Source organism: Aquarana catesbeiana, linkage group LG01, assembly GCF_042186555.1.
Source record: "Aquarana catesbeiana isolate 2022-GZ linkage group LG01, ASM4218655v1, whole genome shotgun sequence".
Taxonomy (NCBI): Eukaryota; Metazoa; Chordata; class Amphibia; order Anura; family Ranidae; genus Aquarana; species Aquarana catesbeiana.
The window spans coordinates 456673180-456699104 of NC_133324.1; the positions used below are offsets into that span (position 1 = coordinate 456673180).

The following is a 25925-nucleotide window of genomic DNA, read 5'->3' on the forward strand; positions in this document are numbered from 1 at the left end:
GACCCTTAAGAGTTATTGGTCTTTCAATACTGGCATGTTTTTGAATTAGAATTTAATGCTAATATTTAAAGTGGTTATAAACGTTCAAGGATTTTTTCCTTTCAGGCTGGGTTCTCTATGGAGCTGGTTCACATATCTCCGCAGTGGGTCTGTGCGTCTTTTGGTCTATTTCAGGTCTGAATTCAACCCAAAATTCAGCCTGAAATCGAACCTGAAACGGTGACCAGCCCGCACCGGACCTCATATGTGAATTGAGCCTTATGCATTCTAAAAAAAACTTCTCTGTGCAGCAGCTCCCCCAATACTTACCTGAGTCTTATCTTTCTCCAGCGCTGTGCATGAGAGTCCTGGGTCTCTGGGGACTCTCCTTCCTCATTGACTGAGACAGCAATTTGCTCCCGCAGCTGTCAATCTGTCAATCACAGCCAGTGAGCCAATGAGGAGAGAGAGGGGCAGGGCTGAGCCCCGGCTATGTGTGTGAATGTACATGCTGAGCAGCGGCTCGGAGGCAAGCCTGCGTGGGTGCCCCTATTGGAACTGCTTGCTCTGGGGGTACTCAGCAGGAGGGAGGGGACTGGAGCGCCAGTGAGGGACCTGAGAAGGGGAGGATTGGAGCTGCTATGTGCAAAACCACTGCACAGAGCAGGTAAATATGGCATGTTTATTATTTTAATGTAAAAAAATCCAAAGCTTTAATATCACTTTAAAGTAGACCTATGAGTAAATTACTGCATGAATTATTTCCATACAGGTCACAATGCAGAGCAATATAATATAAAATAAAAGTGTCTGAGCAACAGTCAAGTGAATTGTGTCTAGGTGTAGTTTCTCCTGGGAGGACCATTCTGGGACAATGATGTCATCTGTGTGTTGTAGGCAGTAGAATCACTTCCTCAGTTTTAATGCTCCCATTGATCACTCTGCTCAGTTTAGTGCTCTGGAAGATCACACAGTGCAAAGTAAAGGGGGATTAATGTACATGAGACTTTCAACGATTACACCCTGGCAGGTAACAGTGAGAGATTTAGCAGGGTAACTGAGCTCTGTAACTAACAGATTTTTACACTGGCTGTCCCAGATTGAAAGACAGAAGCAGGATTGAGGTGTGTGAGGCATGCACACACACAGCCAAGAACAAGGAGGCTAGTGCACAGGTGCCAGGATTTACTTAATGATATTATCTCTGGCCATAATCTCAGCGAAGGACGATTCCTGAACAAACATGCCACTGGTCTTCTGGGGAGAAAGGGAAAGGGAAACATAAGCAAAACCTTTAAATGCATTAAGGGTGTAATACGATTCAGGAAGGCAGTATTTTAACATGAAGCTAAGATCAAAAACAAGGGGACATGACCTGAAACTAGCAGATGAAAGTATTATTTTATCAATGCAGTAGTTGATGCTTGGAACAGTCCTCCAGAACAAGTTAGTCAGCAGTTGGTCAATTTAAACATGCTTGGGACAAACATAAGTCTATACAGAGAAAAAAAAAGAAGCAGACTTGATGGACCACTTGGTGCTTTTCTACCATCAGTTCATATTTCTATGTTCTAAGCTGTATCAATTCTCAAGATCTATGTTCTAAGCTTCACATAACTCCCCCTCTCAAGCAGTGCATACTCACATCCCTTTCGCTACCCTTACACTCTGTTCAGCCACTGGGAGTGAAAGGAAATCCCCCAAAATTCCAGGTATGAATGAGCATGTCACTCATTCCTGCTCTTTCATGTAACGGTGCTGGTGCTTTATGACTAACCCTGAACTGTCACATAGGGGTGTGTAAGGAGTTTGTAGCTCTGAGTCACCTCCACCAAATTGGTTTGAAGCTTATTCAGGGCTTCCTTCCCATAGTCTACAAGGATGAACAGGAAAGCCAGAGGAAAGCTAAGTATATGCTTTAGGAGAAGGGGGAAGTTAAAGTGGAAATGAACTCAAGAAGTGAACAGTTGGGTTGACTTTGCAATTAATATCCCTATAACTAATGGACTTTAAACATGTCTGTCTTTGTTTTTCTCAATTACATGGAGGGTAATTGAGATTAGTAGTTTACACAAGAAAGATAACATTGTTTTGGCTTCCAGTTAATCTACCAGGAAGTAACAAAAAAAACCCTGTATTTATGACCAGATCAACAAGTATTTGCTGTACTTGCTGAAAATTTTCCAAAAGTTTGTACACACGATACGAAAATCTGATGGAAAAATTTGTACGACGAGCTGTCTGCCGATTTTCGGATCGTTAGTACAGTGCTTTCGACAGCCGATTTCGCTTTTTTGTCAGAAAAAAGCTGGATGTACAGACTATATCATTTTTTTTGGATGAAAACTCATTGTTCAATTTTTGTTTCATTAGTATGGTTTTCGTACAAAAAAATCATAAGAGCAAGAGTACATATGCTCAAAAACGAAAGAATACATACAAAACTTTTCAACACATTACGTCACTTCTGACGTTGTATTCCGTCGTACGAAAATGTTTGCATTGTGAGTAACCTCTTCACTTTTAACATGAGACTAGCATGCCACAAAAAATGGACGTTCAGTCATCCGAAAATCTAAGCGTGTGTATGAGGCTTAATGCCCCGTACACACGGTCGGACTTTGTTCGGATATTCCGACAACAAAATCCTAGGATGTTGGCTCAAACTTGTCTTGTATACACATGGTCACACAAAGTTGTCGGAAAATCCGATCGTTCTGAACGCGGTGACGTAAAACACGTACGTCGGGACTATAAATAACTAGCTTTCATCTCTTTATTTATTCTGAGCATGCGTGGCACTTTGTCCATCGGATTTGTGTACACGCGATCGGAATTTCCGACAACGGATTTTGTTGTCAGAAAATTTTATATCCTGCTATATTTATATCCTGTGTCGGAGAATCCGATGGAAAATGTGTGATGGAGCCTACACACGGTCGGAATTTCTGACAACAAGGTCCTATCACACATTTTCCGTCGGAAAATCCAACCGTGTGTACGGGGCATTAGCCTGAAAAATAAAAATAATACACCCATCACATCTAAGGACCAATAAGCTGAAATATGTACAATTTGCTAATGGTTTGGGTTTTTTAATGTATTAAGTGGCCCTTTTTTGGTTATTGACATAATATTTTGTATTACTTTCCCTATTTTTTTATATGCATACCCTTTTACTTTACTTTTTTTATTGTATTAATGTTAGGGCTGCAACTAACGATTATTTTCATAATCGATTAGTTGGCCGATTATTGTTTCGATTAATCGATTATTCGGTTAATAACCTTTAAGAAAAAGTGTGGTGTATAATTTAGTTAATGTGTGCAACTTTAAAAAAAAGGTAATTTATTCTTAAATATCTCTATACAGTGGTAAATATAAATAACCAACTATATGGTTAGGGAGCAAAATATCGAATCCACTCTGAGCATAACAGACAGAAGAGATATACTGTATATACTATTAGAGGAGATAGATATAATGTATAAACTATTAGAGGAGAGATATACTGTATATACTATTAGAGGAGATATACTGTATATACTATTAGAGGAGATATACTGTAAAAACTATTAGAGGCGATATACTGTATATACTATTAGAGGATATATACTGTATATACTATTAAAGGGTGAATCTGGTAAATATCATCAGACTCAGTGATCAGATTTTTTTATTAAAAACAAAAACAATGTCTTCCTTCAAAAAAAATGTAATTTTAAGAACTTCGTTCTTTCATTCAGTGAATGTACAAAGATTTTTCGTCTGAATATTCTCATCTGAAAATTGATCCATGTGGCCAGCATAAGGCTTGGTACACACCTATGCAGTTTGCTTTTCATCTGTTTCTGCAGTGCTTTTTGCTGTGCGTTTTGATTTTTGTGCACGTGATTTTGCTGCGATTTGCGTTTTTGCATTTTTTTTTTGGCCAATTTGTTGTTGGGCAGATTAAAAAACACAAATTGCTGCAAAAACGCATTCCATGCTTTTCTGCAGCTTCTCTATTGAAGCATATTGAACCAAAAAAAGCACCATTATGCGTGAATGTGTCCCATAGGAAACCATGTGCATGAACTGTAGTGCGTTTCTGCAAAAAAGCACCAAAAAACACATAGATGTGAACCAGGTCTAAGATGTTTAGTAACATAGTGGGGTGAAAAAAACTAAAATTAGCCCTTTATAGTACAAAAAAAGCAGATAATCACTACTGTAAGGGGTTAATTTTTTTTTTTTAGTGTAGAACTGTGAAAGCAATATTTGAAGTAGCGATTATTTGCTCTTTTTGTACTATAAAGGGCTCATTTTAGTTTTTTTTTAACCCCATTATGTTACTGGCCGATTAATCGATTATGAAAATAGTAATCGATTAATTTCATAATCGATTAGTTGTCGATTAATCGATTAGTTGTTTCAGCTCTAATTAATGTAGATATTTGCAGGTTACCTGTAGAGGCAATTCTCTATAGCCCAGTACTTCCTGCTTAACAAAAGTTGAGATATGATGATATTAGTCACACATGAAGTACATGGTTTTCAGTAAGTCAGCAGACCCTTACGTTTGCACAGAGAGAAGAAGCAGTAAAGCACCACCATCATGTGGTAAAGCAGGAACAAAAGCCTTCAGATGTAATTATAACATTTTGCATTTAAAAAAATGAAATAACATGTGTTAATGAGATTATTTTCATCACACTGATTGCTTTTATGTCACCTGTATATTAAAATATTCCACGTTGCCTTTAACCACTTGCTTACAGGGCACCTAAACCCCCCTCCTGCCCAGACCAATTTTCAGCTTTTAGCGCTGTCACTCTTTGAATGACAATTGCGCGGTCATACAACACTGTACCCAAATGAAATTTTTATAATTTTTTTCCCACAAATAGAGCTTACTTTTAAAAAAGACGAATTTGTTAAAAAAAAACCACAAAACCATTTTATATTTTGTTAATACATTTTGCAAACAGGTATTTTTTCTCCCTCATTTATGTACGCTGATGAGGCTACACTGATGGGCACTGATAGGCTGCACTGATGGGCACCGATAGGCTGCATTGATGGGCACTGATAAGGCGACACTGATGGGCACTTATAAGGCAGCACTGATGAGCACTAATAGGCGGCACTGGTGGGCACTGATAGGTGACATTGGTGGGCACTGATGGGTGGCACTGATGGGCATTGATAGGCACTGAAGGGCGCTAATAGGTGGCACTGATGGATGGCAGTAATGGGCACTGATGAGTGGCAGTGATGGGCACTGATTGGCACTGATCCTCTGTTTACATCACGTGATCAGCTGTCATTGGCTGACAGCTGATCACGTGGTAAGGGGCTGGGATCGGCCCTTTACTCGGATCTGTGATGACCCGAGTCTCATTGACTCGGGTCATCACAGCACACGCCGCAAGCCCCCTTCAGGGGGGCGTGGCGAGCCTGCAAAGGGGAGGACGTCAACAGACGTACCCCCGGCAAAGCAAATCCATTCTGTAGCCGTCATTCGGCTATAGTGCGGATCTGAAGGAGTTAAAGTACCTATAGATGAAAAACAGACAGTGCAAACAAGTGTTCATGCACCAGGTTGTGTATAGTGTGTGCACCACTGTAACAGATCTTGAAAATGCCAGAAAAGCTGAAAATAGAAGTCAGTTGTTGTGTTATACTATTTAGCGAAAACCCTCTGAAAGTATAACATGTGAGTCTTGCACCAAAGAAGAAACCTTTCTTGAAATACTACAGGCACTGAAAGTCAGAGCAGAATATTCATTTTTTTTAATATAATGCAAGTATTTAAATGAAAGATCGTTCAGTTATATGTTAGCCAAAGAAATTAGTATGTCTGCAGTCACTGTTAAATGGCTTCGTTATACTGTAAGTCAGATAGGTAACCATATTTAACAATAGTGCCAATCAGAAAAGTAGACACTTTTGGTTAAATTACTATCTTTTTAACATACATGCCTTATATTATATACAGAATATCAATTTGAATACATTAAGGCTATAGTATATTCGCTAAGAACAATATACTAGAACTATAGTAGGACCTAAAAGAGCTGATATTGAGCTAAAAATGAAAAAAAAAAAAAAAACATATTTTGAAATTGTGTCAGATTTACAAATAGCTTAAATACAGTTTTGGTTCTCTTTCAGAGGAACTGTGAGCAAATGTCACAACAAAGGAAATCCCCCATAGATTGTCTTTGTATGAAAGTGAAAGATAACCACCAAGTTGATGTTTAAATTGGGAATGTAGAAGAGAACTACAAAACATGCATTTTTGCAATAGAGATGCAATAGCGAATAGTTGTTTTCTAATGTTTATCCCTTTTCTGGATGCTTTGTTGGGATGAAAATGTAATCCTTCTGTTTGTGGTCTATAGCTGAAACAGAAGCTTGTCTGTAACATTGACCTTCTTCTGTATGTTCTGGGTACAAATTTGCCATTGCAGAATTTGATGTACAATCCAACATTAAATACATTCAGATTTGTGACAAATCCACAGATATTTTCTGTGCACAAGTATCTCTGTAATAAATTATAAAAATGGAGTACTAAGTCCTTATATACAAATATTATTGAAGTGTTCTTGTGATTTGCCTTCTAACTGGAGTTTTCCCAACACTTGCAGATCCTGCAGAATATTGAAGCCATCCAAGACATAATATTTGTTACCTAGACCACCCATTATTCAAAAATCTAGCATCAGGATATTTCTTACCCAGTACATCTAAACCCTGTCCTAATTTACCATTAAAACACATCTGTTAGGATGTGATGATCTGTTAACTGGCCTTACAACTCAAAAGCAGACACGATTATGCATCTGCATGGTTTACTGCACAGCATCACAGGAACTCCAAAATCCATGCAAGCCTTTTACAAACTTCCACAACTTCCTGTTATTCACTGATGCCACTTCCTCATGTATAAGCACCAGCCAGCAGTTGTAGGATTAAATAAAAATTGAGACATGCATATTAAAACACTCTGGGATTCAGGGGCCACAGGGTACATTTGACATTTTTAAATGGTACATGAAGAAACTCGAAGGTGGCTATTTTAGATCTAGAAGACCAGTTTAAGTATTCACACAAATTAGCAGGTGCACTTTAAAGCAAAATTAAGGTTACCCATCCTTTACAGGAAATCTCTCTAACTAAAATATATTATATCATATAAAATCATATAGTCAGCTGTGGTTTTGACCAATCTATTACCTAATTTAAAAAAAACACATACATTATCACTTACTGCAGTGGTTCTTATCCTCAGTCCTCAACCAACAGGTCATGTTTTCAGGAGTTCCTTCACTTTACACAGGTGCTTTAAATCAATGTCAATGATTTCATATTTATGACAACTATTTTATCTAAGGAAATTCATGGAACATAACCTTTCAGGGTACTTGAGAATTGATACTGGGAACCAATGACCTATGGTATGTCCAGTCCTAAAAAACTAGCAGTTGCCTGCTAAAGCAGGTACCACAAAGTGCCTGTGTGTACCAATAAGTGTCTTGAGTGTGTCTGTGGTACTCTGAAGCTAAGATCCACACTTTCTATACATCCTCAACTGTGCTCTTTATAGGACATGTGGCCCATCTCCTATCACCTATCAATGTAATAGTGCACCTTCCCGTTGGCTTTTTGTGTTCCCTTACTGCATTGTGGCAAGGGTAAGTAGTAATGCAAAAGCCTCAGCTGCATGGGTAACTGCTCTTTTGTTGGTTGTTGGTTTTTTCCTTAAAGACACCTCTAAATGAATATGGAGCGTGACACAATCCAATTGACTCTGACACAGACTTACAACAATTTGACAAGTTGGAAAATTCTGCTGTTCCTGACATTCTCTGCTGAAGATTACTGGCTCATTGGACAAGCATGATCCAGCAGGCAGACACACTGTATAAAATGTAATAACTTAGTGGCCTATGGTGGAAAAATCAGAAGCCCATATGTTCCTTTAGTCAACACATGAAACAGTACTGTGCACTTCAAAATAAATAAGGTATCACAACTCTCAACACTAAATCCTTTATCATTTATACCATTTAGTTATTTACAGTATCTCACAAAAGTGAGTACACCCCTCACATTTTTGTAAATATTTTATTATATCTTTTCATGTGACAACACTGGAGAAATGACACTTTACTACAAGTGTACAGCTTGTCTAACAGTGTAAATTTTCTGTCCCCTCAAAATTACTCAACACACAGCCATTAATGTCTAAACCACTGACAACAAAATGAGTACACCCCTAAGTGAAAAGGTCCAAATTGTGCCCAAAGTGTTAATATTTTGTGTGGCCACCATTATTTTCCAGCACTGCCTTAACCCTCTAGGGCATGAAGTTCACCAGAGCTTCACAGGTTGCTACTGGAGTCCTCTTCCACTCCTCCATGACGACATTGCAGAGCTGGTGAATTTTAGAGACCTTGAGCTCCTCCACCTTCCATTTGAGGATGCCTCACAGATACTCAATAGGGTTTAGGTCTGGAAACATGCTTGGCCAGTCCATTACCTTTACTCTCAGCTTCTTTAGGAAGGCAGTAGTCTTGGAGGTGTGTTTGGGGTCGTTATGTTGGAATACTGCCCTGCGGCCCAGTCTCTGAAGCAAGGGGATCATGCTCTGTTTCAGTATGTCACAGTACATGTTGGCCTTCATGGTTCCCTCAATGAACTGTAGCTCCCCAGTGCTGGCAGCACTCATGCAGCTCCAGACTATGACACTCCCACCATGCTTGACTGTAGGCAAGACACACTTGTCTTTGTACTCCTCACCTGGTTGCCACCACTCACTTGACTCCATCTGAACCAAATAGGTTTATCTTGGTCTCATCAGACCACAGGACATGGTTCCAGTAATCCATGTCCTTAGTCTGCTTGTCTTCAGCAAACTGTTTGCGGGCTTTCTTGTGCATCATCTTTAGAAGAGACTTCCTTCTGGGACAACAGCCATGCAAACCAATTTAATGCAGTGTGCAGCCTATGGTCTGAGCACTGACAGGCTGACCCCCCACCCCTTCAACCTCTGCAGCAATGCTGGCAGCACTCATATGTGTCAGGGAGGTTACCTGGTTGGGCAAATATGTCTATTTCCCAAAGACAACCTCTGGATATGACGCTGAGCACATGCACTCAGCTTCTTTTGGTCGACCATGGCGAGGCCTGTTCTGAGTGGAACCTGTCCTATTAAACCACTATATGGTCTTGGCCACTGTGCTGCAGTTTCAATGTCTTGGCAAACTTCTTATAGCTTAGGCCATCTTTATGTAGAGCAACAATTATTTTTTTAGATCCTCAGAGTTCTTTGCCATGATATGCCATGTTGAACTTCCAGTGACCAGTATGAGAGAGTGAGAGCAATACCAAATGTAACACACCTGCTCCCCATTCACACCTGAGACCTTGTAACACTAACAAGTCACATGACACTGAGGAGGGAAAATGGCTAATTGGGCCCAATTTGGACATTTTCACTTAGGAGTGTACTCACTTTTGTTGCCAGCGGTTTAGATATTAATGGCGGTGTGTTTAGTTATTTTGAGGGGACAGCAAACTTACACTGTTATACAAGCTGTACACTCACTACTTTACATTGTAGCAAAGTGGCATTTCTTCAGTGTTGTCACATGAAAGGGTATAATAAAATATTTACAAAAATGTGTGGGGTGTACTCACTTTTGTGAAATACTGTATATATGTATATCATTAACTGTCACATTGCTGTGTTATTACAGGCATTATTCTCTAGCAGCATTATGCAAAACTTTCACTTTTTACAATGAATTTGGAGGAAATGGACAGAACATGAAACCAGAGGGTGAAAATCCCTTGAGGAATTTTAAACATTATCATGCTCAATTATGACAATTTGAAGCCATCAAGTACAGAAAAACCTTCTTAGTATGAGTGTCTTGATAGCACATTTAGTAACAGCTGTAGGGCACAATGGATTCAATGGAAAGCATAGTGTGTTTCTGTGTTTCTGTAAGCATATATTTTGAGTTCCTATTGTAGTATTTACCCTACAGTGATTTTAAATGTGCTTGCTCTTCCATGATTGTACAATGTGCGAACTATAGAGATTTGTAGATAAACCACTTGAATTGACTGTGTTCAAGTCTTTTTATAACCTCCCTGCTTAACAAAATTTTGAGATGCGAACTATAGAGATTTGTAGATAAACCACTTGAATTGACCGTGTTCAAGTCTTTTTATAACCTCCCTGCTTAACAAAATTTTGAGATCAGCCATAAAAATATGAACAAACATTAATAGCATTTATATCAAGCTGATCTTTTTTTTACACCCTTAAAAAAATAATTGAAACATTTCCTTAAAGCAAAGCCCCAAAACATTAATAATGCCTTTTCAGTTTAGTTAGTCTCAGCTGAAAAGTTGAAGTGTTTGTAATATTTTATCTGAAGAGGTATTATGTTACCTTAATCTATTTATACATATAAGTCTCTTAAAATTAAATCCAGATGCTGGTAGAATCTCCGTACTTAAAATGACTTGGCCATTAAAATCAAATCCTAAATAAAAGCTCTCAAAGTAAAAAATATAGTAAATACTTACCTATCCTGCCTCCAAATACCACTCTTATCAAGAGAAGTCAGTGCCTTTAGTCTCTTCAGAAACATACACTTCAGGAAATGTCAGATTTCTGGTCACCCGCTGTGCTCAGTGGTTCCTCAAGTGACCTCTACTTCACAACTGCATCAGTTTCCAAAGATTCTAGGGTTGCTAAGGGTTCTTTAAGCTGTGGCTGGTTGACTTTCCACTTGATGGTGCCTACATATTCCAGGTCCGGTGAGAACACCACAACACCGATGATCTTTTTAGCTATCTATAAGGGTGATATTCTGACCACCATTGTAAGGGGGAAATTGTTCCCACTGACCAACAATTAATTTTTTTTTTTCGCAGGTGCTCCCTCAGATCTGAGCCAGCCCAAACTACCTCTGTGCTACTACAGGTAGTAGTTTATCTTAAGGTTTACTGATAATTTAAAGTAGAAACCACCTTTCAATTTAAAACATTTTTAAGCAATCTGACTGTATTTTAGATGGTTCTTTTACTATATGGTACGCATTTGCAATGTACCCTTGTAAGCAACTTTTAGCTTGATTTTTCCTATAGTAGAAATTCTTGGGATTGCACAGTTCCTGACTGTATAAAACAAATAAATGTGTTCAGGAAATTATTCTTTTTTTTTTTTTTTTTGTTGGGTGATGAAGGGGCACTCTTTCTCTCATCTGAAAGTTTCCCATCCTGGCTTTGTGCCACAGATGTATTATTTACACGATTAATAGTCAACCCCGTCAGCTACCTTCATATGTACCTGACTGATTGAATAAATGAAAGTGTCCAGTCTCAGACTTTTGGCTGTGGTGGTTCTTCGTAATACACCTGTTCTGTAACTGATGGAACACTGCCTAGATGACAAATGGTCAGAGAAGGATAGTGCTGCCTTCTTCTGGGCAGTAAGGTAACCATTTCCTTTAAAACACATTTAAAACCTGCAAACCTGCAAATATTTTCAAATATGTTTTTTTTTTAATTAATAATTAATAATGCATGAAAGCTATATAATTATGATGGTCTGTTTTTACATGTACATTTACCGTTTAACCAAGTGCATATCAGTGAAGGCACAGTTTCTTATTAGTAGATAATATCACATGATGGATAATATCCTTATTGTTGGCATTTGAGCTGAAAAAAAAAAAAACAGCCACCCAAGTAGTTTTCTGTTAACATTTCGAAAATGAAGTGGGAGAAATATTTACATAAAAAGCTGGATTTTTCTCAGTCATGGTCTCCTCTTCCTAGCAACGGCTTTGATCAAACATATTATATTCTCTCATAATAAATGCATGTAGTGAAGCCCTAGTCCAGTCACGAGAGCCCTCCTGAACCACAGGAAGCATACCTTGGTTTGCATGCAACCAGCAGCTGACAGCACAATAACTTCACAATTTTCAATGGAAGGCTGTGGGGTTTACAGTATGAATCACCCAGAGGCATGAAGAATCAATATTTGACAGGTTCATTAAACACTTTCTTGTCTTTAGAGATTTGTGCAGGTAGAAAAAATTTGTTTCCAATTATTTACTTAAAGTGGATGCCAAGAGTGTGAGAAAGTAATTTGCCTTGAAGGCGGGTGCCTAAGACAAAGAGATTACATATGTATCCAGCTGTAATATTTATTCAAATTCAAATAAAAGTCTAAAGCTGTCCACACTTATTACATAACAATTGCCTGATCCACTTAATTTTGTTGGGATCATTTGACAATCTCAACTGCACAGGCACAGCAGACATCTCAGGCATTAGGTAAAAAAATAAAATCTATTCAGCAAACCTTGTCTAAATACTTTTCCTTCCCCAGAGATAAGTTTTACAGACATACTCGTTTGGGTGCCCAGATATGTATATTTACGCAAAAACTCTAGCCATAACTTTTCCTAATGGTTGGATCATGTCCACCTTAACACGAGTCATTTTATATAAATGCAAAGACCTAAAGAAAACATATAATACAAGACCACTTTTAGGGTTTATATACTCTTCTTGGTCTGTGTAGCCTCCACGCCCTCTTGTACGGTGTGATAGGAAGAATAGAATTACTGATGAAGATTGAACAAATATTTATTGTTTACTGCCATAGAATTTATATATATATATATATATATATATATATATATATATATATATATAGAGAGAGAGAGAGAGAGAGAGAGAGAGAGAGAGAGAGAGAGAGAGAGAGAGAGAGAGAGTGTTATATATATATAATTTTCTTTTTTCTTTTTTACACAGACATCCATATTTGCTAACTACACACTGTATATAGGCTCTATAGCCTGGATAAGCTGCAAAATGCCTATACAACTGCCAATTCTTTTATAGACTTTCTGCAATCTTTAAAGTGGTTGTAAAGCCAGAAAAATATATAGAAAGGTCTTGCGAGCCACAAATTGGTTAATGCCTCTAGGGTGAATGTCCTAATGAAGGCAAGCAGCAAACACTAACCACGTTTCATATCCGTGTAAGTGATAAAGTTAATCCAAAAAACTGTGTCTGCGCTAAACCAAGGATCAGTAACCATGTGCAAAAAGCAAATATGAACATAAAAATTACCAATAAAAATATACAAGAAAAAAATATACCGTATATACTCGAGTATAAGTCGTTCTGAGTATAAGTCGAGGCCCTAATTTACCACAAAAAAATGGGAAAAACTTATTGACCCGAGTATAAGACGAGGGTGAGAAATGCAGCAGTTACTGTAAGTGGAAAAAGAAGGTCAACAATGCCCATCTGCAGCTGTATACCTCCCTGTGTCCTGTGCATGTGTCATGTGCCCTGTGCATATGTGCATGTGTCATGTGTCCTGTGTATATGTGCATGTGTCCTGTGTATATGTGCATGTGTCCTGTGTATATGTGTATATGTGCCATGTGTCCTGTGTATATGTGTATATGTGCCATGTGTCCTGTGTATATGTGCATGTGCATGTGCCATGTGTCCTGTGTATATGTGCCCTGTGTCCTGTGTATATGTGCCCTGTGTCCTGTGTATATGTGCCTGTGTCCTGTATGCCTGTGTCCTGTGTATATGTGCATGTGCCATGTGTCCTGTGTATATGTGCATGTGCCATGTGTCCTGTGTATATGTGCATGTGCCATGTGTTCTGTGTATATGTGCATGTGCCATGTGTCCTGTGTATATGTGCATGTGCCATGTGTCCTGTGTATATGTGCCTGTGTCCATGTGCCTGCGTCCGTGTGCCTGTGTTCATGTGCTGCTCTGCACTGATCAGCGTGTGCTATTACTATTCGGCAACCATTCACTGTTCAAAAGCCGCGCATCCTCCTCGTCCATGATAGGCAGAAAACTCAATTTCCCAGCAGTCAGCCTATCACGGACATTCTCTCATCCTCATACCACGGACGAGGATGAGAGAATGTCCGTAATAGGCTGTACACTGACTGCTTATCACAGACGAGGAGGAGGAGCGGCTTTTGAACAGTAATTGCCCACCAAATAGTAATAGCACATGCTGGCTGCCGTCTGCCTGCATGACACGCTGATCATGTAGGCAGACGGCGGTGACTCGAGTATAAGTTGAGGGGAGCGCGTTCAGCCCAAAAAAAAGGGCTGAAAATCTCGACTTATACTCGAGTATATACGGTATATAAAAATTATAACAATCATATGTGCTATCAATCTGTGATAAATAATTAAAGTGCAACATGCATAAAATGTAAAGTCCAAGTGCTCATAAAAATATCAAAGGTGTGTTCACTCCTCCGGTGTGGTGATATATACATTTCATAAAGTTCATAAATGCAATATTCATAAATGACAAAAATCAAAGTGCATCGATTTAATGTCCATCATCAGTGTAATCCATCGTGCTCATCCAAAATCGTGTTTACAGGGATATAAAGCATGCTTCAGTGCTCTCCAGTGACCCCCAACAGCATATGCGCTCACCTTTAAGCGTGTGACACAGTAACTAAACTATGTCTGAAAACGCCTGGGAGCCACTCCTCGGCTCAAAAGGGTATACAGACGCTGACCTCCAATTTGCTCAAATATCATCACGATTCATAAAATAGGGAAAAAAAGAAACTCCATAGTGTAATAGGTTCAACAATTTATTGTAAAAAACACTTCCCTTCATAGGGGTACTCACATTGTGTAGGTGCGTGAGTGCACCATCCTAATCAAGGTTATGCAATATAAGGAACAATGGTACGGCGTGCGGTGTGGTATATCCTTCTCATCTACTCCTCCGTGCTGACAGCTCCATCCTGGCCCCTCCCGTACGCGTGTTCGGCACAGGGATCACGTGCCTTCATCTTCACGTGCCTTCATTTTATGAATCGTGATGATATTTGAGCAAATTGAAGGTCAGCGTCTGTATACCCTTTTGAGCCGAGGAGTGGCTCCCAGGCGTTTTCAGACATAGTTTAGTTACTGTGTCACACACTTAAAGGTGAGCGCATATGCTGTTGGGGGTCACTGGAGAGCACTGAAGCATGCTTTATATCCCTGTAAACACGATTTTGGATGAGCACGATGGATTACACTGATGATGAACATTAAATCGATGCACTTTGATTTTTGTCATTTATGAATATTGCATTTATGAACTTTATGAAATTTATATATCACCACACCGGAGGAGTGAACACACCTTTGATATTTTTATGAGCACTTGGACTTTACATTTTATGCATGTTGCAGTTTAATTATTTATCACAGATTGATAGCACATATGATTGTTATAATTTTTATATATTTTTTTTTCTTGTATATTTTTATTGGTAATTTTTATGTTCATATTTGCTTTTTGCACATGGTTACTGATCCTTGGTTTAGCACAGACACAGTTTTTTGGTTGTAAAGCCAGCTATCTTAATGCATTCTATGGCAAATCTATGGCACTGAAAATGGCAAATCACTATATCTGTCTATATATCTGCATCTACTAATCATTCTGACATGCTGTTTTCAGGTTACGTCTGCTTATGCATTTTTCTTATCATATTCTCATTGTGAAATATTCATCATTGTTAGAAGGTTTACTTTTAACTCAATAAAGTGAGTGTGTTCATTATTTGTATTAATAGTATAATAGTTTAAAGCCCAACTCCGGGCTGACGAAAAAAAAAATGTGTGTTTTTTCAGGCAGAGATTGAATAGATAGGGTAGGGATACTTACCTTAAAGTGGAATTCAGCCTACAAAAAATTGCAAGCAGGCAGCTCCTTATTTTAAGAGAGACATGCTACGAGGTGTGAAAATTGAATTCCAAGAATGGATTGTACACATTTTTTTTGTGCAGGAGCATTGTGGTGGTGAAGAATCCACTTGTCAGGCCAGAGTTCCAGTATTTTCCTCCAAACAGATTCTGTAACCTTTTCAGAATTGCCAAGTAACAATGTTGGTTGACCGTTGTACCATGTTCTATGAACTCGTAGTGAACTATCTCCTTGTGATTAAAAAAAAGAAATACACCAGCATACAAGGGTTTGCACTCTGTCTACATTTGCATCCACCCTTTGCATTTTTGGTGGCCCACTTCTTGCCTCATCGTTGACATCTTCCAGCCCCTCCTTAAACTGCCTATGCCATTCAAAATCACTTGATTTCTTTTTGGAATGTTCACCATAAGCCTGCTGTCACAGAGCTAAAGTTTCTCTCTCACTTTTGCCAATTTTTACACAAAATTTGATGTTAATCTGCTGCTCCAGATTCCTGTCACTCATTTTTTACCAACAGTGCAACACACAACACGTGTTGTTTCTTCTGCCACTCCATGAAGACTAATTCAACTAGTCTGCAAACCAGGCAAGTGCAAATTAGAACATTTCAGAGCATGCTCCAGTGTGAATGGCTCTGTGACTCACCACCATAGTGCTATGCCGCGGGTATTCCGGGAATTAAATTGTTACACCTCGCATGTCTCTTCTGACATACTTACCTACTACTTCTCAATCTTATATTGAACATACACTGAACTTTACAAACACAGTGTGTACTTCAGTGGTCATTCCCGGCACTGTGGTGATGCCAGAATGAATAACTCCCTTGTGCATATGTGGGAATCACATACAGTCTCACCAGACAATCAAGAGGCCAAAAACCCGGGACCCAGAAGAAGCAATGGGAGAAGATGTCAACGGCTGTAGAAAGATCTATTGATCGCATTGCTGCTAGATGGAGGCGAGTGTCTGTGGACTTTAGTTACGCTTTAATGCATAGTTTTCCTCCATGCCTGTTTCGGTTGTGGCAACCAGTTGTACAAAAATTCTCAGTACATTCAATGACTTGGCAAATATTGTTCGGAAGTACTTCAAAATGTAATTTTGCTGTGAACATTCAATCCTGAAATGAAAGGACTTTCCTAAATGAAAACCCAATACTCTGTTAAAAAGTAATTAATTTGAGAAAAATATTCCATTCTGCTACAGTACTTCAAATTTTCTCATCATTACAGTCATAAACAAACAAATATCAATTTGACCCCTTAGACAGCTGTCACACATAAAAGTTCCACTCACCTTCTGTCCCAGAGACAACTGTAAAATGTTGTATTTTCTTTTAATTGTTTCTCAGGAACAATTGTCCAAAGAATACATAGAGAAGGAGCAACTCCCCAACAAGGACACAGATAGCAATATAAACCTAATGGGGGTTCTAACCCTTCCTTGCTCAATCCACATTGAAAAAATGTTTGGGCTTTAGATATACTATAACCAATTATGATAGTGTTGCCACTAGATATTTAATTAAAAAAAACAGCTACTTACTAAATATCAATCACAAAACTTCATGCTGGGCTTTACAGAAAGACTGCAGTGCTCACTGTTGGTGCAACAACTGACCTCATCCTTAAGACTACACACAGTTCATAGTGGGAAGATCACAGCAGCAGGAAATGTTTCTCGAGTCTGATGCTTCCTATTGGAAATGGGTAGGATGTAGGTATCTCCAAGATAACATCTAAAGTACATATCCTAGGGGAAGTCAACTTAATGCTTTGCTACCAGATACTCAAGAAGGTCAAGATAAATCATAACTTGGAGACAAATTTGAAAGTTTTGGCCAAGATGTGTTTGAAGAGAGTAATACTAATGATAGCAATAAAAACAATATTTAAATAATACTTTCATAATACATGAGTCACTACCGCTACATAAATGACACAAGTGGCATCAATTCATCTCTTTATCTTTTTAAATTTTTATTAGCATCCACAATAGTTGCAAAAAAGATTATTTATATCCAGGTCAAAGTTTACAGCCATGTCTGCATTAAGATTGCATGCATTCCAACACTGACAGCGCAATCATTTTTGTTGTTTTTCTTGGACATGCAAGTGTATGCAAAATGATTTCTTCTAAGTATATTGTAAATGTTATTTTTTCTGGCATTATTTTGAGTGACTTCATGTTTTTCATCCTTGTATACAATGAAGTGGTTAGCACTGCACTAAACTGCAATAATTTTTTTAAGTGCCTGTTTAGGGGTCAGACAGTCGATCAGGGTTCATTACATTTTTTAAGTTGTATTCCACCATTTTAATTGTTGTAGACTCTGAAGATCACCTGTAAAATCTAGTGACACTATAATATATATATTTTGCTAAAATAATGCTTTCGCTATACTGGATTTCACTGGAGCACCTACTATGAACGCGCACAGTACCCACACAACCAAGAAAGACATTTTTTACATGACTTTTAAAAAAAATAAAAAAAATAAAAAAACATTCTTGTACAGCTTCCAAAGTGGAAGTTATTGGACTTTCATTATTTTCACATGCAAAAATAGGCACATAGTATATTACATCTACACAAACAGTCCAAAACCCCATAACCACACACATCTTTAGACCCTTCATCCTCCCAAAATATAAGTAACATTTCCAATGTTTATGAGTGGTCATAATGGATACCTCAAAATCCTGTAGCAAGCCCTCAAAAAACATTTGTAGCTGCAGACACTGTGGAACAGTTTATCATCACAATTCACAAGTGAAGCACTGAGGTTAGATCTCGGCACTCTGTTCTCTCCTCTATATGTGGTCTTGTTCTTACAATAACGTGTATATATAGCAAAAACTATTTTTTTTTAGTTTTAGATAGAGTGGAAAACGGTTAGAACCCCTGCAAGGTTTTATTGCAATCAACGGCTCCATTGGTGTCATGGTCTGGAGTTAAGCTTGAAGGCCAGAAGCTATAGGAGTGGAGCAGCACTCATCGATAAGTGAGACAGGTATACGAGCAGGTCACCCTGGCAGATGACACGGGTTCACCCAAGGTGCGGTGTCTAAGTACTAACCGGTAATCACCAAAGCTTCTGATGGTGAAGATGTATTTTGGTTTTGCTGCATGTTAGTACCAGCTTGTGGTACTCAGGATCACCCCACCAGGAGTAGATAAGCAGGTAGGGGTCAAGCAGAAGCGTAGTCAAGGAACAAGCCAAAGGTCGGTAATGAATGGTTGCAGGTTTGGGTTTAAGCAGAAGCGTAGTTGAGGAACAAGCCAAAAGTTGGTAATGAATGGCAGTGAAGATACAGACGGTAGAAGGAGAGACAAATGTGAGATATTGGCTGGAGAGAGCATAATAATCTGGCAAACAGGAAGTGCAGAGATATGGCTTAAATCAGGAAGTTCTTGGGAGGAGCAAAGAGTTCAAGGTTCAGCAAAATTCAAGGCACACAGTAGGTTTGTCTAATTGACCAGACAGGGTGCTGTCCAGCATCTCAGGTAGTTCAGCAAGAAGAGTCATTGCCAGACACAGCAAACATCCCAGATTCAAGTCCAGGTACTGACAATTAGAGAGTTCTTCCCTTAGTTAATAAAATTCCTCTCTTTAGTAGAGAGGGGAAAGGTTAGAACCCCTGTCAAACTTTTTAGTTCTGTGTCCTTGTTGCAGATTTTTCCTCACTTTCTGTCTAGTAAAACTGTTGTCAATGTTATGGTAAGTGAAATCTCCCTAAAGGACCCCCTAGCAGTAAAACCCAACAGGGGTTTTATTTTTCCCGGTTTATTTACATCAAAAAAGTTTTGGCTGGACATAAAGTTTGAATATTAAAAGGCAGACAGGCTGCCAACTCACTACAAGGACAAAATGAACAGTTGGAATGGAAACTGAAAGTAAACACTGAGGATGACTTGCTCCACAGTGTCCAAAGCTACAGAGGGCTTGTTTTAAACCTCATTTACTGCTTGTGATGATTGTATAAATATTATATATAATGTCCATAGCCTGCCCACAGCTCTAAGGTTTCTGTAAACAAACATCCTGTTTGCACCATTTTAGCAGTCATACAGCAATTTATACATGTTTAGTTTAGCTATATAGGGAAAGTGTCAGGCAGTGTATGTGAGCATTCTGATTAATCATTGAGCAAATTTCCTATTTGGCTTTTTAATGTTCACAATTAATAGCTTTCTCTTTGATATTCAGAAAGTTTTGAGTTCAAGTATTTATAATTTCTGCATCAAATCGATAGCTAACTTGGTACAATGCTCTACTACTTCTTTGATATTCAGAAAGTCATCAGAGCAGTGCAGTTCAAGCTGCATAAAAGGACTCCACTCAAGGGCAACTCTAGGGCAAACAGGATGCCTGTGAATACAAATGCATGTGTGCCATCATTTGTCAGGCTAATACTAAGCAATTGCTATACAAGCAATTGGATAGTCACACGACAAAATACATTTTTGTGCAGGTTTGCAACAGCTTTCCCACATAGGGAGTCTGAATGATTGTGATCAGCCTGATGAGGCAGGCTTTGCATTTAGAAAGCATCTGGTGGATTTGAAAGGTTTCTTGAAATAATTTCTGCTGATAAAACTACTACCTTGTACTTTTCACTACACCTCATAGGTTGTATTTGGAAGATTACCTAACAAAAGCTCAATAGGGGACCTGTATGTCATAGTTTGAGTAATTCACTGAATAGAGTATATGTATCTCAAAAATAAAGTCATCCAAGGATGTGACCAATCATTTTTAGACAATATGCACCACGTATGTCCAGTTTTTAATTGAAATGATGCAGTTCATAGGATTGTTGTACAGGACATTACTAAAACCTTAGGAATCATTTATTCAGCAGGCTTGATGGGTCATGATAGTTTAAAAGCATTAATGCAATACAATAAGAGTTAGAGAACGAATGTACACATTAAAGGAAGTAAAAGTTAAATATAATTTATCAGTTACAGTGTACAAGGTAATGCCTTATTCCCCAGTATGTACTTTGCAGTATACTTTTTAAAAGTGTTCTACAGTAAAAATAGCAATGGTAATCAATGGCTATTAGTGACAGAACTGCTCATCTGCAGTCTAGTTAATATAATATCATCCAACCGAATCCAGCTGTAGCTACAACAAATCTCATATTTAAATTGTCAAGTTTGGAAAATAATATTGTCAGAAACCATAAACCAGACAGAAAATGCAATTAAAATCACACCTTTAGCTTGGGTTCACACTAATGCGATCTCTGACATCACATGTGATTAGCACCCGCACCGCAGGTGCCAATCACATGTGATGTCTGAGCAATGCGAGTTTAGCGTCTGAACTCACATTGGATTTGCACAGAAAAAGGTCCAGGGACTTGTTTTTCTCCGCACTAGAATCGGATCGCATGAGTGTTCAGGTGATTCCTGTGCGAGTTCACAGTTCGCACTGCGATCTGTGAACCGATCTGGAGATGTCATTAACAATGTATTGACACCTGCAGTGGTTCGGAGAAGGCAGTGTGAACTGCCTGCGGGAGAGGAGCGATGCAGGAACGGGTGCTGTAATTGTGCTGGTTCCCGAATGGCACTAGTCTGAACCTAGGTTTAAAGTGGGGTTCCAGCCTCTAATTTTTTTTTTTTAAGTCAGCAGTTACAAATACTGTAGCTACTGACTTTTAATATAAGGGCGCTTACCTGTTCAGGGATCCTGCGATGTCGCCCCCCCAAAGCCGATTCGTCCATCGGCTCAGCTTGGGTGCAGGTGTCGGTATTGCAACTAAGGGAAACCGGCAGTAAAGCCTTCAGGTCCCAGAAGGCAGTGGGAGAAGGAGAAGGGGGCGATGCAAATGAGGAGATGATGTATCATGCCGTGGTGGAGTACGATGGACATCCCACAGGAAACCCAAAAAAAGGTACAAAACAGCAAAAAAGAATATCTAAAAACAAGGGGGGGGGGGTGCTCAATTGATTAAGCAGCAACAGCAGAGAGTAGAACAAGACAGTGCTCCCTCCAAAGACACTAGCGGGTCTGGTCCCAACAGCTGTTCCATCCTTATAATAGGTCAGAATGGAGCCATTGCTGACTGCAGGGTTTTTAAGAAGATTGTTTTAAATGCAGTTTTAGACTACATTGTTTAAACAGAAAGGAAGCCTCCGCTGGTAAGTAGGTTTAGCACACTATGCTGCTTTATGGGGCAGCATAGTTTGCTTTTTTGTAAAACTGTACTTACAGATTAAATTAATTCCAAGCCCAGCTAAACTTTATTTGATGTCTTCTTTCAAAAAAAAAAAAATCGAAGTTTCATAATAATATGTTTAAATTCGGTCCATGTAATTTTATGACTAAATTTGAAAATGTGCTATTTTCAATCCTTTCCACAGAAGTTACCCCCTTTAATTGTATATACACAGTGCAATGGTGACCTTATGCAGTCTACATAAAATATATATAAGCACATTTTTTGAATTTAAATGTCTAAAAATATCATCTTGACTTTAAAACTAGTAAAATTAACCTTGCTTTTTTAGGCAACTGGCCCATCACAGTAACAGTGCATGGCCTTGGTATAACAGCAAATTACAAAGATTAGCAGATCATTGTCATTGAAGTTGGGCAATGTCCTCATACAGCAGATGCTGTTGGCACTTGTTTCAATTTGCTTCCATAGCACAAAGAGGTTGTTAGACATAAATTAAAAAGCTGTAAGACTGGAGTATAAAAGTTTAAGTGTGGCTATAGACAGCAAAAAGATCCCCAAAAATGCTGGTCATCATTTTAGGCTTACCACTTTCTTCTCTTGAAGGTGATAAATACACATACACATTATTTCGATAATATAAGTGAAAAACCAGGCCTAGTCAAAGAGATTTTATAACACACTTGAAAATCCCCTATATACAGTGGGGACGGAAAGTATTCAGACCACCTTAAATGTTTCACTCTTTATTATATTGCAGCCATTTGCTAAAATAATTTAAGTTCATTTTTTTTCCTCATTAATGTACACACAGCACCCCATATTGACAGAAAAACACAGATTTGTTGACATTTTTGCAGAATTATTAAAAAAGAAAAACTGAAATAGCACATGGTCCTAAGTATTCAGACCCTTTGCTGTGACACTCATATATTTAACACAGCTGGACTCAAATGAAGGTGTAGAACCATCTCAAGGATGATCAGAAGAAATGGACAGCACCTGAGTTAAATATATGAGTGTCACAGCAAAGGGTCTGAATACTTAGGACCATGTGATATTTCAGTTTTTCTTTTTTAATAAATCTGCAAAAATGTCAACAATTCTGTGTTTTTCTGTCAATATGGGGTGCTGTGTGTACATTCATGAGGAAAAAAAATGAACTTAAATGATTTTAGCAAATGGCTGCAATATAACAAAGAGTGAAAATTTTAAGGGGGTCCGAATACTTTCCGTCCACACTGTACAGTAGGCTCGGTTCACACTGGGGCGACTTGGGATCCGACTTGTATGCCCTCAAGTCGCCCCAAGTCGCCCCAGAAAGAGATTCACATTTAAGTGAATGGGAGCGTCTTAATAGACACTACTGAGGTCGCTCCGACTTCAGAGCGTACTCCCTGTACTACTTTGATCCGACTTTGATCCGACTTCAGCCTATTGACTATCATTGAAGTCGGATCGCCGTCTCGCATGATCCGACTTCGGCATGCGACTTGTGCTCAGATGATCTTGAGGGGGAACTCCGCACCAAATTTTAAATAAAAATCCGGCATGGGTTCCCCCTCCAGGGGCATACCAGGCCCTTGGGTCTGGTATGGACCTTGAGGGAAACCCCCTACGACGAAAAAACTGCGTGGGGGGTCCCCCCCAATCCATACCAGACCCTTATCCGAGCACGCAGCCCGGCCGGACAGGAATGGGGGTGGGGACGAGCGAGCGCCCCCCCCCCTGAACCGTACCAGGCCGCATGCCCTCAACATGGGGGGGTTGGTGCCTTGGGGGAGGGGGGCGCGCTGCGGCCCCCCCACCCCAAAGCACCTTGTCCCCATGTTGATGAGGACAAGGGCCTCTTCCCGACAATCCTGGCCGTTGGTTGTCGGGGTCTGCGGGCGGAGGGCTTATCGGAATCCGGGAGCCCCCTTTAATAAGGGGGCCCCCAGATCCCGGCCCCCCACCCTATGTGAATGAGTATGGGGTACATCGTACCCCTACCCATTCACCTAGGGAAAAAGTGTCAATTTAAAAAAAAAACACTACATAGATTTTTAAAGTATTTTATTAGACAGCTCCGGGGGTCTTCTTCCGTCTTCGGGGGTCTTCTCCGCGCTCTCCGGGTCTTCTGCCGGGCTGCTCCGCTATTTTCTGCTCTTTTGCCGCTCTTTTGCTATAGCGGAGGAGCCCGGTCTGCTGCCTTCTTCTCTTCGGGGGTCTCTCCGGTTCTTCTCCGCGCTCTCCGGGTCTTCTGCCGGGCTCCTCCGCTCTCTTCTGCCGCTCTTTTGCTAAAGCGGAGGAGCCCGGTCTTCCGTCTTCTGCCCTCTTTTCTCCTGATGTTGACACGACGCTCTCTGGGGCTGGAATGCACTCTGAGCGCTCCGCTCTGACTTATATAGGTGGTGACCACGCCCCCTTATGCCGTCACAGTCCCTGGGCATGCTGGGACTGTGACGTTTTAGGGGCGTGGTCATCGCCCAATGACCACGCCCCCTTATGCAGTCATAGTCCCAGCATGCCCAGGGACTGTGACGGCATAAGGGGGCGGGGTCACCGCCTATATAAGTCAGAGCAGAGCGCACAGAGAGCATTCTAGCCGGAGAGAGCGTCGTGTCAACATCAGAAGAAAAGAGGGCAGAAGACGGAAGACCGGGCTCCTCCGCTTTAGCAAAAGAGCGGCAGAAGAGAGCGGAGGAGCCCGGCAGAAGACCCGGAGAGCGCGGAGAAGAACCGGAGAGACCCCCGAAGTCGGAAGAAGACCCCGGAGCTGTCTAATAAAATACTTTAAAAATCTATGTAGTGTTTTTTTTTTAAATTGACACTTTTCCCTAGGTGAATGGGTAGGGGTACGATGTACCCCATACTCATTCTCATAGGGTGGGGGGCCGGGATCTGGGGGCCCCCTTATTAAAGGGGGCTCCCGGATTCCGATAAGCCCCCACCCGCAGACCCCGACAACCAACGGCCAGGGTTGTCGGGAAGAGGCCCTTGTCCTCATCAACATGGGGACAAGGTGCTTTGGGGTGGGGGGGCCGCAGCGCGCCCCCCTCCCCCAAGGCACCAACCCCCCCCATGTTGAGGGCATGCGGCCTGGTACAGTTCAGGAGGGGGGGGGCGCTCGCTCGTCCCCACCCCCATTCCTGTCCGGCCGGGCTGCGTGCTCGGATAAGGGTCTGGTATGGATTGGGGGGGACCCCCCACGCCGTCCTTTCGGCGTAGGGGGGTTCCCCTCAAGATCCATACCGGACCCAAGGGCCTGGTATGCCCCTGGGGGGGGAACCCATGCCGGATTTTTATTTAAAATTTGGCGCGGAGTTCCCCCTAAAGATTCATACTAAACACAGTGGCGGGGATCCAAGTCGGATCCCCGTTCATTGAAAGTCGGATCCACAAGTCGTGTTGAAGTCGGGTTGAAGTCGCGTTGCAAAGTCGCGTTGAAGTCGTGTTGCCCCTGTGTGAATCGAGCAAGAAGCACCAAGAGCTGCTGAACACAGAAGTCAGAAATTGTTGCAAATGATAATTAAAATCAGGTGCATCAGTGGCTAACAAATCAAATATAGCTACTATAAAATGGTCTGCAGATTTTGGACAAATGTACAGTATAAAATTGTTTCCTTTCATGCACAAAATACAGAGTTTTAACAAGTCTAATTACCAATGTAATGGAGACCACTAGCTTTTGACTTGAGGCTGAAAGATATCTGCTCAAATATTAAATCAATGGTCTATCAAGTTTGACCCTCATCAAAAAGCCACAGGAAACTGTCCATCTGCTGGTGTCCTGCTCTGTTCTGTACATTATAAGCACATTAATAGGAATTACAATAATGTGTACAGAAATCACCTGTGCTCTCAATAAACCCCTGTAACACCCAGCAGCTGCTCTTAAATGTACACCCCGTACGCCCAATGTAAATTTAATAATCAATAAAGTGCAGTGCTGTAGCCCCACCCCTACATGTTTTGTC

At 40.2% G+C, this 25925-nt stretch overlaps 1 protein-coding gene across 2 annotated transcripts in view; it reads left to right on the top strand.

Annotated features, from left to right (window-relative positions):
* LPAR1 (lysophosphatidic acid receptor 1) overlaps positions 1 to 25925 on the top strand; it is a 258641-nt gene that overhangs the window by 24538 nt on the left and 208178 nt on the right. Inside the window, exon 2 of one of the 2 annotated variants that reach the window (XM_073591097.1) lies at positions 10921 to 10969. The exons of the other annotated variant lie outside the window; for it this stretch is intronic. The gene's annotated coding sequence lies outside the window, so the exon portion shown is untranslated. The remainder of the gene's footprint in view (positions 1 to 10920; positions 10970 to 25925) is intronic. 2 annotated transcript variants of the gene reach the window in all.